Consider the following 13,562-nt stretch of genomic DNA (forward strand, 5'->3'; position numbering starts at 1 on the left):
TCTCTCTCTCTCTCTCACACACACACACACACACACACACATTGTGTCTTTGAGAGAGAGAGAGAGAGAGAGAGAGGGGGGGGAAGGGAACATAAGAGAGAGGAGAGGGAAGGAGCATACTTGGCTCTCCTTCCTCTCCTCATGTGTGTGTGTGTGTGGGGGGGGGGGGGGGGGGGGGGGGGAGATGAGAGAGAGAGGAGAGCGCGGGTTACCTCTTTTGCTTGAGTGCTGAAAACTCAGATCTGAGATGTGAGTTTTGGCGGGCTCTGTTTCTTTTTACCCTTGTCGGTGTCGCTATGAGCGTCGCTATGCAAAAAAGAAAATAGCGACGCCGTGGATTTTCACTTTGAGTGTTGCACTGCGAGTGTCACTAATGTGAAGTACCTCTTGTAGTGAAAGTTGTCCGCTAGCAGGTTGCATCCATCTTTGTATATAGAATGAATCCCCCAATGTGCTAGCAGGAGCATTAGGAATTCGAACTGGTAATTTTCCACTCGCAGAAGAACCATGAGAAGTGGCTTCATTACTGTTACCACCTTTCATTTGAGCAGCAGTAAATGTATGTTCGACTGCATGCTGTCTAGTCCTAATTTTTTTGGAAAGTGACTCTTGTAGCAGCAATGTGCATAATGTATCAAACTTGACAATTTCAGGATTTCCTTGGGTCATAAGTCTCCAAGTACTAGCAAAATTCTGGTAAGAATCTGGCAAGGCATCAAGAACAACTTGCACAAGAGAACTATCGGAAATGACTTCACCTGCATAAATAAGTTGCTCATTGATATCTTTGACACCAGCAAGGAAAGTGTCCATATCATCTTCCTCATGCATAATCTTAGATTCTAGCTCTTTACGCAGCAATGCAATTTTAGCCTCATTATTGTGACTTGCATAAAGACCAGCCAGAATATCCCAAGCCTATTTTGCAGATTTTGCTTAATGAATGTGAGGAGTAATAGTGCGCTTCAAAGACAACATAATCAATGCATGAGCTTGCACATCTTCTACATCCCAACGAGCTTGTTCTACCATAGGCCAAACAACTCTAACAGCAGCAATCCTTGCAGTAAGAGTTGCAACATCCTCAACGTCGCCTACATCTTCAGAACCAAGACGTACATCAATGCCCTGCACAATATTCTAGACACCCTTTGACAGAAGAATGTGTTGCATCATGTAAGCCCACATAGGGTAATTGTCTCCGTCCAATATGTCCTCAGCATCAAACATCTTGAACACATCTGTGTTGTTGTTAGCCATCGTAAATGTTGCACGTGATGTGAAAACTACCCGAAAAGAGGACAAACAAAGCAAAAACAACATGTGCTATAAAGCACAAACCATAGAAGACTGTAAGGGACTTGTTATGCAGAAAATAGCACTAACAAATATTTTGCACAAAATGACAAAATAGCCTGTGCAGTATGCCTGTAGTGGAAACATAGGCCAAAATGAGCCCGAATCAAAAATTTGAGCAGATTAATCTCTTTGAGCTTTCTCAAAAAACTTGTCAACCTGTGAATGCTCGCCAGAAATCAGAGAAAGTGAGCAGGCGTGTGCTGGAGATGCTGGCGACTACTAGCTGGAGAGGACGCAACCTGCTCTGATACCAATTGTTGGAAGTAGGGTTGCAAGAAACCACACACAGCTTGGAGAAAAAGAAGTAATCTCAAGGCACACAACCGAGAGCGAATTACTTAGTGTGCAATGGAAAGATAGATAGCCCTAGAATGATGGGTGTATATACAATGCATGGGGAAAAAATACCTTCTAAAGAGGGTAAAAATGCCCCAATGGTCCTAAGCGTGTTCACACGCTTAGGACCGTAGTGATGTGTGTGTTCACACACATCACTACCACATGTATATGGTAACAAGCATCATGTGCCATTATGGCTACATATAAAAAACTTAGCAAGCATGCTTGTCCCAAATCGGATGTTAAAAAGGCAGAGATGGTAGAGGTGCCGTATTCTTTGGCAGTTGAAAGCCTTATGCCATGGTTAGCACACGGCCATTGTGTCTCTCATCACCATAATCCTAGAGCATTGAGAATCATTTATCAACCCTATTCATAGTACATCACATGTCTTTTTGGTCCATATGTCATATTTGACCTTTGAGGAAGATAAGAAAATCTCTCTCTCTCTCTCTCTCTCTCTCTCTCTCTCTCTCTCTCTCTCTCTCTCTCTCTCTCTCTCTCTCTCTCTCTCTCTCTCTCTCTCTCTCTCTCTCTCTCTCTCTCATCAAGAATTGTCAAGGTGGCTAATCACCTCCAATGCCTTGTCTACTCTCGCAGGGCGGCATCCTCGCAACACTCACCACCTTCTCTTACATGCCAAATGGAATTTTCTGAAAAAGCAATATAGGAGAATTACATTGCTCAATACTACTCTCTCTCTCTCTCTCTCTCTCTCTCTCTCTCTCTCTCTCTCTCTCTCTCTCTCTCTCTCTCTCTCTCTCTCTCTCATCAAGAATTGTCGAGGTGGCTAATCACCTCCAATGCCTTGTGTACTCTCGCAGGGCGGCATCCTCCCAACACTCACCACCTTCTCTTACATGCCAAATGGAATTTTCTGAAAAAGCAATATAGGAAGAATTACATTGCTCAATACTACTCTCTCTCTCTCTCTCTCTCTCTCTCTCTCTCTCTCTCTCTCTCTCCTCTCTCTCTCTCTCTCTCTCTCTCTCTCTCTCTCTCTCTCTCTCTCTCTCTCTCTCTCTCTCTCTCTCTTCCCCCCCTCGATCAATGATCGGTAGTGACTTAACACTCATTTGGTAGCTACTTGACTACCAATTGTAGAAAATGGAAATAGTCCGACACTATGCCGACACCATATCTAAATGCGTGGTCTTACAGGGCCTTCACATAGACCCAATCACGGCGCTTCTAAAGGGCCTTTTAAGTTAATAAATGTACCTACATAGGCCTCTACCACCACATTAAATATGGTGCACATCTTGGAAGCACCTCTATCATAGAGGGTCCTTGAACCACCCTCTACATTTTGGAAGGCCCTCTATTTTGGAAGGCCTACGTTCGGCACTCTTACTCGATTGGCTATTGCTGACAAATATAGTAGCAAGCCAGAGGAGAGAGAGAGAGAGAGAGAGAGCCCTGATTCGAGCACCCTATCCCCTACGCATGTCGTATCTCCTACTGAGCAGCTATGGGAACCTCATCTTGCCATAGTGTGCAATCTTTGACTATTGAGTGCCAACTGTTTCTCACATCCAAGTATTATGCTTGGTTCTCTCCTTCCACGGGGCAACCACACACACACACACACACACACACACACAGCCCTTGATTTGAGCAACGTATCCCCTACGCATGTCGTATCTCCTACTGAGCAGCTATAGGAACCTCATCTTGCCATAGTGTGCAATCTTTGACTGTTGAGTGCCAACTGTTTCTCACACCCAAGTATTATGGTCGGTTCTCTCCTTCCATGGGGGAACCACACACACACACACACACAGAGTCTCAAACAATAAAAATTGTAAGTGGAGCAGGGCCTGTAGAAGTTGTCTTTAAAAAAAAAAACCCAGAATAAGGCGGGCATCATATTAGAAAAGACAAAAGGTTACATCAACATGCTCAAGGAGGGAGCATACAAATAGAAAGTTGAGGGCTAAGTGTAAGTTAACATCAAAGGGGTTAGTTCTTGAGGCATCTAGCTCAGATCTATTTTTTACAAGTAAGTTTTTTGGCATAGTTCCAATTTTTGAGCTGAAGGTCCAAATCCACCTGTATGTCCTGCTCAGTGAAGTCTGTAATATAGAGCATCTCATCTACTGTTGCGTGCTGGCAGAGACTTCCCACAGTGTCCAACAACTTTTGCTTCTTCCGGTAGATCCTACACTTGGAAAGGGAGAGTCTTTCACCGTGCAAAACAATTTCATCAAAGAAAACTCTCAGGTTTGAGACCTGGTAAGCCTCCTCATACATGAAGCAATTCCTTTGCCTCCAGATAGCCCACACGAATTCAGCCCTTATGTGATTCCAGATAATGGAAGGCATGCCCACATTTTCACATAACAATGCATGTCTCCAAGAAAGGGACCTGCCAAGACAGTTCAAGACTAGTTTCCAAAAGGGATACTTGAAGGAGCAGTGCATGAAGAGGTGTGGAAGATCTTCAGGACTATTCTTGCATCTAGGGTAGTTTACTAGCGCAAGACTAGCATCCTTGAGTTTCTCTCCTGTCCAAACAGCTTTGTATAGAATCAGCCAGAGGAGGGCAAATTTCACTACAAGAGGTTGTGTGCTCTTGTGACGCTGTTAGCGACGGAAATACACTGGGTTTTTATAACCCCCGGCGTCGCTAAAACCGTCGCTACGAGTGTCGCTACGAGAGCGTCTCTATGAGCGTCGCTATATGTGACGCTATAGGCGTCGCTATATAGAGACGCTCATAGCGACGGTCATAGCGACGGTTACACAGAAGACTATAACGACGCTCATAGCGACGCTACAGAGCCATAAATAGCGACGGTTATAGCGACGCCCGAGAGAATTTTTTTTTGGTGACAGGGCATTGAATGCCCTGCCACCCATCAACCATATTGTACTTGATTCACTTTTTAAAAAAAGTGCAAGGGTAGATAATAGACCCAAAATAGTCACCCTCAAGACGCATTGTTTGCAAAATTGACAAGAGTAAAATTGACAATTGTACACATCATAGACAAAATGAATTGATTGGAAAATGTAATAATGACAATTGTACAACATCATAGGCATAAAAAATTGATTGGCAAAAGGAACTGCGGTGACAAATGTAATAATATACATGGTTCAAAAAGACGTATAAAATCCGTCTCATGATACATAAGCTATGAGAAACCCTAAACTAATGCTATCTAGCTACGGATAAACTGACGTCGTCTAGTCAGACGTCTCATCGCGTCCAAGCGGCGTATCTGTCGGATTCTGCAAAAAAAGACAATAAGACAGCTTTTAGTAAGTATAAACATATAACGACATTTATAAAACAATACAAAAAATAGAAAAGAGTAAACCCTAATACTAACCATGCCGCTGCGAGAACTGAGAATGTCCATCAGGGCGTTTAAGCCCTTCCTGCCTGCGTACTCGCGCTCGTACGGTGTGGGATCACGTCCTGTCATCGACCACTATCAAAACATACAAAGATTTCATTATGTTAGAATTAAAAAACTCATAAACCCTAAACTATCGAACATAAAGAGCAATGCGAAAACACTTACAAAATCGGCCTCAAATGATGCCCATCCACCGCTCCCCAAGTGGTGCGAGCTCCCTACCTCTACTCGCGCTCTGGCTGCATCCTTTTGTTGCTTCCACTTGTCGGGATTCTCGCGCGCTGCTTTCTTCGCATTCTTCCAATCTTCTTTGGCCAGCCAATCTGGCCTGTTCCACCCATTCTTGATTGCTTTTTGCACTTCGGAACGCTTGTGTTTGCAGTATTCGCGCATTCGAATCTTCATCAGGTCTTCATTGAAGCGCTGATCCCGTGTTGGAATGGGAAACTCATCATGAAGTATGCTGATGACTCTGTTTTTTAAATCACTTGGTACTTCACTCCATTTGTTTAGTATGTAGTGTCTAAACAGCTGAGAGCAAAGACCACGCATGCGCGAGATCACCTTCTTGCCGTCATCATCCATGATGATGCCGCCGCTGAAGTCGACAGAGTAAGGCAAGCCCTCTGGCCGGTCACGCGTGAACCTAGGTGTCCCGGAAGGGGTCTCTAGCGGCGTGTCGATGGGGGTACGGACGTCAGGTGTCTCCACCGGCGTCTGGGCCCCGAAGCAAGGAGTGTTGAGTGGGGTGGCTCCTGGCGGAGTAGGTAGAGGTGTGTAGCTGCTAGGAACAGTCAGCCGCGCCAAACCTGGCGTAGATGGCGATGTTGTGGCTGGTGTGGGGACGGGCAAAGAAGGGGAGGGTAAAGAGCCTTGTCGAACACGAGGCGGTGTGGAGGCATCGACGGCGGAATCCCCACAACAACCGCCACCGCCACCACTAGAGCGCCGGTGTCTAGACGAGTGTGAAGATCGTCTCGTTGATGCCGAAGCTTCGGAGCGCGCCGAATGCTCCGAAAGAGAGGGAGATGCGGATGGAGTAGGAACGCGCGATGATGCGCCAGAGCGATGACACTCCACGTACCACTGTCTCTGCTGCGGTGACAAAGAAGAAAGAAACTCCTCATCATCCATACCTGCATTAAACACACGAATATTTAAACTTAATATTGAATGAATAGAGTATACAATGACGCAAACACCATTAAATACAATGACGCAATGAATTGAGTGATAGAAGAGGCAAGTCGAAAACTTAGAATTTTCAATCAAAAGATGTGAGCGCGAGTAGAAAAGAGCGTTATACACCATGGAAGGTACTTAGAGAGCCAGAGCTTTTACAACACGGAGCAAAATTGTTCAAATACAATATTTGTGGCTTTAAGAGATCTCTCTCTCATCCTCGCATAACTCAGCATAACTTCCTATATCTATATAGAGCTCTCCGTTTAAACACATATCCTCTGTTTCATTTTGTAGCTCCTCTGCATGCACCCCATATAGAGTAGTAGCATCTTGATGCTCGTCTGGCACCACCGCAGCGGCTTCTGATTGAGCATCTTCTGTGATCTCCTCCATTGATGCCGTTGTGATTGGCACATGGTAGCCTTCGTATGTCCTTGCACTACGAGGGGCTACCTCTATGACGTACCACCAGTTTGATGTAGACTTTGTAGGATGAAATATTACCTGCCAGAGCCACATAACTTACATGAGAGCTTTCAAGCACATAACTTGTAAAAGGGGGATGTTAACTATTTACATACTTACTTGTTCACAATGCTCTGGTAGTACGAAAGTGTCTCTTAGGTCACTCCATTTCTTAGTAGAATCCACCTCAAGAAAACCAAACTCTCCTCTACGCACAGTAGCGTTGCGCCCTCCATGATTATCTTGAACCATTGCACGTCAAACAAGTCGACAAAAAATCCTCTGTAATCGATTCTCAAAATCTCTTGCAGCATGCCGAAGTAAGTGAGTTCCGCCACCACAGGATCTGCATCAGAGGAACGTCGTCGACTAGACTGTTCAAATTTTGCCATGATTCCACAATCTTGAGTAAAACGCTTTTTGTCGATTCGTTCCACCCTAAAATGTCGACCTTTACACCATGCTGCTGTGTATGACTTATACTACAACGAACAAAGATTATGAGTGGCCGTTCAAACGTTTAGAAATAAAGTCACTAGCATGTCGGACATTGCAAAATTACCTTGGTCGCGCAACCCCGAGAGTACTCCCACTCTTCCTTAGTCACTTTGTCACCGCATTGTTGTGCGCTTTTCAATTGGTTGTGCAACCATCTTAAGCTCATGAAGGTTGGTAGGCTCTCCAGACCGGTCGGATAGTGCATCGGTGGTCGTCTTCCCCGTCTCCACTCGATTCGTGCCCTTTGTCGCTCTTGCTTTGCATCCTCATATTGTGAAATCCACTTTTGCATCACTGGATTGTGAAGCATGCAAAATCGGTTGATTTTAGCCTCTAGATCTTCCATCATCTTCTTCTCAACACCGAGATTGCACATGACAATCCCAGATATGCGCTCATCATCTATGGTTCGCCATAGCGTGTCCCGGGCTTTATCAAATCCGTCTAGCCACTCTCCAATGTACACTAGGGACTCTAATACCAACCAACCTTCTGCCATGCTACCCTCCGGACGTGCCTTTTGACGCACATATCCCTTAAGGGTTTTCATGAAACGTTCTAAGAAGAACATCCATCTGGAATGAACTGTGCCAGCTATTTCCACCTCATCAACTATGTGAACAAGAAGATGCACCTGAATGGTTAGCATGGTAGTAGGAAAATGTTTCTCAAACATACACACAAGCTCCGCAGCATTTAGTTTGGCGAATGGTATGGAGTCTACGTTGATCTCCTTTTGTGAGATCCATTGCACCAGCTTTGCAAGTTTGTAGATTGTGTTACGGATGTCGAGAGACAAACATCCCTCAATGGCAACCGGTAAAATAAACTGTAAAGTATGTGCAGCAATGATATTAAAGTCCACATTTTATGCAATGATATTAAAGTCCACTATGAACGTACCTGACACATTTTATGCCAATCGTGTGACTTCAAACCGGTAATCTTTCCGTCTTTAGTAAAACACGTTCAGAGCGAGTGCATTACGCCAGTGGGGGTCCGCAAAGATCGAATGGTATCTTTTACTTTGCATTCTTGGGCTCCTGTGAAAATCCATGGTGCTTTAGGGAGTTTTATCGATCCATCAGACGCTGTTTGCGGCCAATATTGCTCCATACGATCCACATTTCTAAGGTCAACTCTGGCTCCCAAAGTATCTTTCTTGCCGGTCAGATGGTCCCATAGTAGATTACCCACATTCTTGAATATGTGCATTGGATCGAGCAAGTGATTGATCATGAGTCGGGGCCAGTATGGTAACTCGTACCATAGAGATAGTCTCTTCATCCCTGGAGGCAATCCGTCATCGCACATCTCCTTCTGCTCTAAGCATGCTTGTGCAGACATCCTTGGTGGCTCTCTTCCCAAAAAGCCGTCGCGTAACACATGATTCTCTGGAAGATACGCTTGATGACCTTTGTAGATTTGCTTCTTAAGTGAGGGCGCCCTACGTGCATTCAGTCTAGGTCCACATGTGACACATGCTCTGTATCCGCTTGTTTGAATCCCTGCATGTATACACATGATAATAGATCAACTATGGGAAAAAACAAGATTTACAGTGTCTGAGTGAGGAGTGTCAATAGATCACCTGAGCATTCTGTTAGCCCGGGATAGTCATGCATGGTCCACATTAGAATGCCTCTGATCAAAGCATTCTGTCGTCCCGTGTGTCGGCTCATATCCACCACCTCTATGCCAATCCACAATTGTTGTAGCTCTTCCAATAGTGGACGAAGATACACATCCATATTCTCCACTTTATATCGCCCTGGCACAATCAAGCTTAGCCATAGGTGCCCCTTCTTCGTAGTCAACCACGGTGGAATGTTGTAGTTCACGATGACAACGGGCCATGCACTGTAAGATGTTGATCTTTGACCAAATGGATTTACGCCATCCATAGCCAGGCCTAAGCGCAAATTTCGAGCTTCCCTGGCAAAATCCGACCATGTTCCATCTATATGTTTCCAGGCTGCGCAATCTGCAGGAATTCGTAGCACACCATCCAAAGATTTATTCTCCTCATGCCATGATGCTAGGGCGGCCATGGACTTACATTCGAAGAAATGCTTGATGCGAGGAAGCAGAGGAAAATGTCACAAAACCTTTTGTGGATTTTTTGTCTCGTGGAGATCTACTCGATATCTTTCGGAATCACATTTCGAACACTTCTCCATGTCTATGTATTCCCCTCTAAAAAGAATGCAGTCATTAGGACAAGCGTGGATAGAATTGTAATCCATCCCCAAGTTTCGCAAAATCTTTCTTACTTCATCTCGGGAATCTGGCATCACATTTTCAGCTGGTAGTATGTGCTCTTTAAGCAATCTACACAACATAAAAATACGATACAGTCGTGTAAAAATCTATCAGATCATTATACATTTAGAGTTTTATTAAAGTAAACTAATTGTAATAGATCACCTGAAAAGCGCTGTGACGCTAGTGTCACTCCATCCAAACTTTGCCTGCATGTTGAGAAGAACCAGGAGTGCTTTCAATCCAGACATACGTGCTCCATTATACAATGGCGTATCGGCTTCACTTTTCATATCATCATAGATAAGCCTTTCTGAATCCATGATCGTCTCGATCATTTCATCAATCTCGGGCTCAAACATTGCCTCGTTGGGAATGTGCTCTGCATGATCATCCCCCGAGCTGTCAGAGGCTACACCTTGTGGCCTCACATATGCGGCCTGACCAAAGCGCCTGCGAACACGTCTATTGGGTTGCAAGATTGCTGCTTGTTGGCCAGCGTCAGAGTCCGACGAGTTATAATTGGCAACAACTCGATCTATAATAGATGGATCGAACTCGCCAAATTCGCGAACGTGCTGCAAAGAAACACGTCTTGTCCGTCGCACATCATGCTTTCATTGATTACAAGGACATAAGACCCTCGTTGAGAGATAGGTGTTTCGGTTGGACGGTCCCACATCCTCGTCACTACTCATAATGAGGATAAAAATCTTATAACCTGGACAACAAATTTAATATTCTATTGGCATTCTTCGTCTTATCTCTCTCTCTCTCTCTCTCTCTCTCTCTCTCTCTCTCTCTCTCTCTCTCTCTCTCTCTCTCTCTCTCTCTCTCTCTCTACCTCAGATTCTCTAGTCATGTCCAATCCCCGCACACCTCAGTCTAGAGGTGCACGGAGATCAGAACCACCGGGTTATAATCTCGTCTTTATTGGTCAATACCTATATTTGTGGGTACAAGAAATCTACAGACCCACGTCTACATGATACTGCATGTAGTGGACAAAACCCCTTTGCCTCTTCTCTAGCTGTAGCACTTCACAGCATCTTAACATCTTTTCACAGTAGATCTTTTCACAGTAGATCTTTTCACTGTTCGTCTAACTCTAAACCCTAAACCGTAAGTAATTCTTGCGTGGACTCGATCTAACGTAAATAAGCATAAATCTAAATAAACGTAAATCTAACTAAAAATAAACCTAAATCTAATTTAACGTAAGTCTACATCTAACCTAATCTTTAACGTCTTTTGGGATAGTTTCCTACGACGTTAAAACTCTCTTCTTCTTGTGTGTGTGTGTGTGTGTGTGTGTGTGTGTGTGTGTGTGTGTGTGTGTGTGTGTGTGTGTGTGTGTGTGGGTAAACCTAAATAAACCTAAGTCTAATCTAATATAACATAAATCTAAATCTAACGTAAATTATGTTATATTAAAAACAAAGAACTAAACTAACAGGGATTATAAGAACCTTAAAACTGATTTAATACATAATTTTTCACATAACTCGGCAAGAGTTGGCATTCTCATCACTAAAGATGTGAGAGTTAACTTCCGGCGGTGACGCTGCCTCATCTCCATCCACATCTGATGACAGCAATTGGCCCTTTAGACCGTTCTTGCTCTTGTTACTAACTTTGAAGTTGTTGTTGAATGACTAGAGGTTGTCTAGATGGTCATTGTGTCGGGGATGTAGTGACTCTTGCCGCCCTGAAGATCCACCTTCTTCCCTATCTTCTAAAGACATTTCACCAGTACTTTTGGATCGACGGAGCCCACCATGAGTGAAGGCAGCAATACCCTATATTCCATTGAGGGCTTTCTTTACCCGCTTCATGCAGGCATCGCAGTCTATGGAGACCTAAATCTAATCTAATATAACGTAAATCTAAATCTAGCGTAAATAAACGTAAATCTAATTAAAAATAAACCTAAATCTAATCTAATTTAACTTAAATAAACCTAAATCTAATTTAACGTAAGTCTACATCTAACCTAATCTTTAACGTCTTTTAGGATAGTTTCCTACGACGTTTTAACTCTCTTCTTCTTGTGTGTGTGCGCGTGTGTGGATGTGTGTGCCAATAAAAAGAGATGAATGGTATAACCTTTCTATCACCCATGCCAAGTATGATAGATTGGTTATGCCATTTCCCTCTTGAATAATAGGTCTTGAGTTCAACTCCTCGTCGGCTAGATCTTTAGGTCTTTTAATTTTAATTAGTTTCCTACGACATTAAATTAGTTTCTCTCTCTTTCTCTCTCAATGTGTGTGCCTTTTTTTGGATCGTATGCATGTTTTCTCTCTCTTTTCCTCTCTCAATGTGTGCGTTTTTTGTTTATGCATGTTCTCTCTCTCTTTTCCTCTCTCAATGCGTGCGTTTTCTGTTTATGCATGCTCTCTCTCTCTTTTCCTCTCTCAATGTGTGTGTGCATTCTTTGTTTATGTATGTGTGTGTGCGTTTTTGTTTATGTTTGTACTCTCTCTCTCTCTCTCTCTCTCTCTCTCTCTCTCTCTCTCTCTCTCTCTCTCAAAAACACTATGTGTGTGTGTGTGTATGTGTGTGTGTGAGAGAGAGAGAGAGGGAGAGAGAAAGAGGGGAAGGGAACATGAGAGTGAGGAAAGGGAAGGAGCATACCTGGCTCTCCTTCCTCTCCTCGTGTGTGTGTGTGTTTGTGTGTGTGTGTGTGTGTGTGGAGAAGAAAAAGAGAGAGAGAGAGAGAGGGAGAGCGTTACCTGCTCCTTGCTTGAGGGCGCCGAAAAACTCAGATCTGAGATCTGAGTTTTTGGGCGCGCTCTGTTATTTTTTTAGCCCAGTCGGCGTCGCTATGAGCGTCGCTATGAGCGTCGCAAATTTCTTTGGAAATTTGCGATGCTCATAGCGACGCCGGGATTATTTTTTTTTAGCGTCGTTGTGTGAGCGTCGCTAATATGAATAGCCTCTTGTAGTGTTTTTTGGGGGAAGACGCCTTTGACCATAGGGACCCGAATTTGAAGTTCCATTGCCTCCAGTCGAGGGAGAGACCCCATCTCTGATTCAAGATGACGTGGATAGGGGGAAAATAGGCTTTAGTTTGACCTGAGAATGGGAGAGAAGGTATCCACTTGACCATACAATCCCTTTGAGTGAGAAGGTAGGGGAGCAATTGGGCAGCCAATGACAAGAAATTGGGAGGAGGGCTAGCCGCCGGCAAAGATAGGAAAGTTCCCAGGACCTCAACAAAAATTTGATTGAAATTTCAAAGTCAGAGAGCCAATCCGAAAGGCTGACGGTGACCATACATCAGCCCAAATGCGGACCCCCTTATTATGGATGGTCAGGGCAATTCTAGAGCTATCAACCTGTAGATCTTTGACAGTGACCTAGGGCAGCCAGGTGGAGTCGTTTAGCAACAACGATTGGCTATGACTAAATTTCCAGTTCGGTGAGAAGCTGAGCCTGTGCCTATACTTCTCCCCGTATGGACCTCATTAGGTCAGATCTTGCAGCAATAGAGAGGTGAGGAGGGTGAGATAATGAAGGTAGAGTTGATGGTCACATGGTGATGGCAGCTACGGTTAAATCGGACAAGATGGCTATCAAATTGGCGATCCACCACCCCTGCGAAGAATGGTCGGTGTTGCAAGCAGACTTTCGCAGGCAAAAGGATGGGAGAAGCTGTCATTGAATGCAAACACAATCACGTGCCATTCAATGCAGGCATACCCATTGCTAGTGCAGGGAGAGTTTGCAACAATACGGAGAGTGAAAAGAGAACTGAAGAGGGAGTCAGCAAGCGGAGCACCAAGGTATCCAAGGGCGAGGGGGTTTTACTTGTGGGAATCCCTTTCACCCACATTGAGAGGATCTCTCTCTCTCTGTGTGTGTGTGTGTGTGTGTGTGTGTGTGTGTGTGTGTGTGTGTGTGTGCAAGGATCGGTATCTCCCTTTGAGTCATGACCTACCAATCTCGCTGCGTTGGAAAGAATGGGATAGCAAACAAAGAGTCCTTTAAATGCGCGCGCGAGAGAGAGAGAGAGAGAGAGAGAGAGAGAGAGAGAGAGAGAAGGAAAGAGACAAAGAGAGAGAGTCCCCACTTGGCCTACCC

The 13,562-nt window shown here is 44.4% G+C and overlaps 1 pseudogene; it reads right to left on the bottom strand.

The window, feature by feature from the left end:
* Nucleotides 1-3,687: 3,687 nt before the first annotated feature.
* On the bottom strand, nucleotides 3,688-12,974 carry LOC147421598 (uncharacterized; annotated as a pseudogene).
* Between the last annotated feature and the right edge of the window lie 588 nt (nucleotides 12,975-13,562).

The sequence above is a fragment of the Adiantum capillus-veneris genome, chromosome 27, assembly GCF_014529385.1.
Source record: "Adiantum capillus-veneris isolate H3 chromosome 27, ASM1452938v2, whole genome shotgun sequence".
NCBI lineage: Eukaryota > Viridiplantae > Streptophyta > Polypodiopsida > Polypodiales > Pteridaceae > Adiantum > Adiantum capillus-veneris.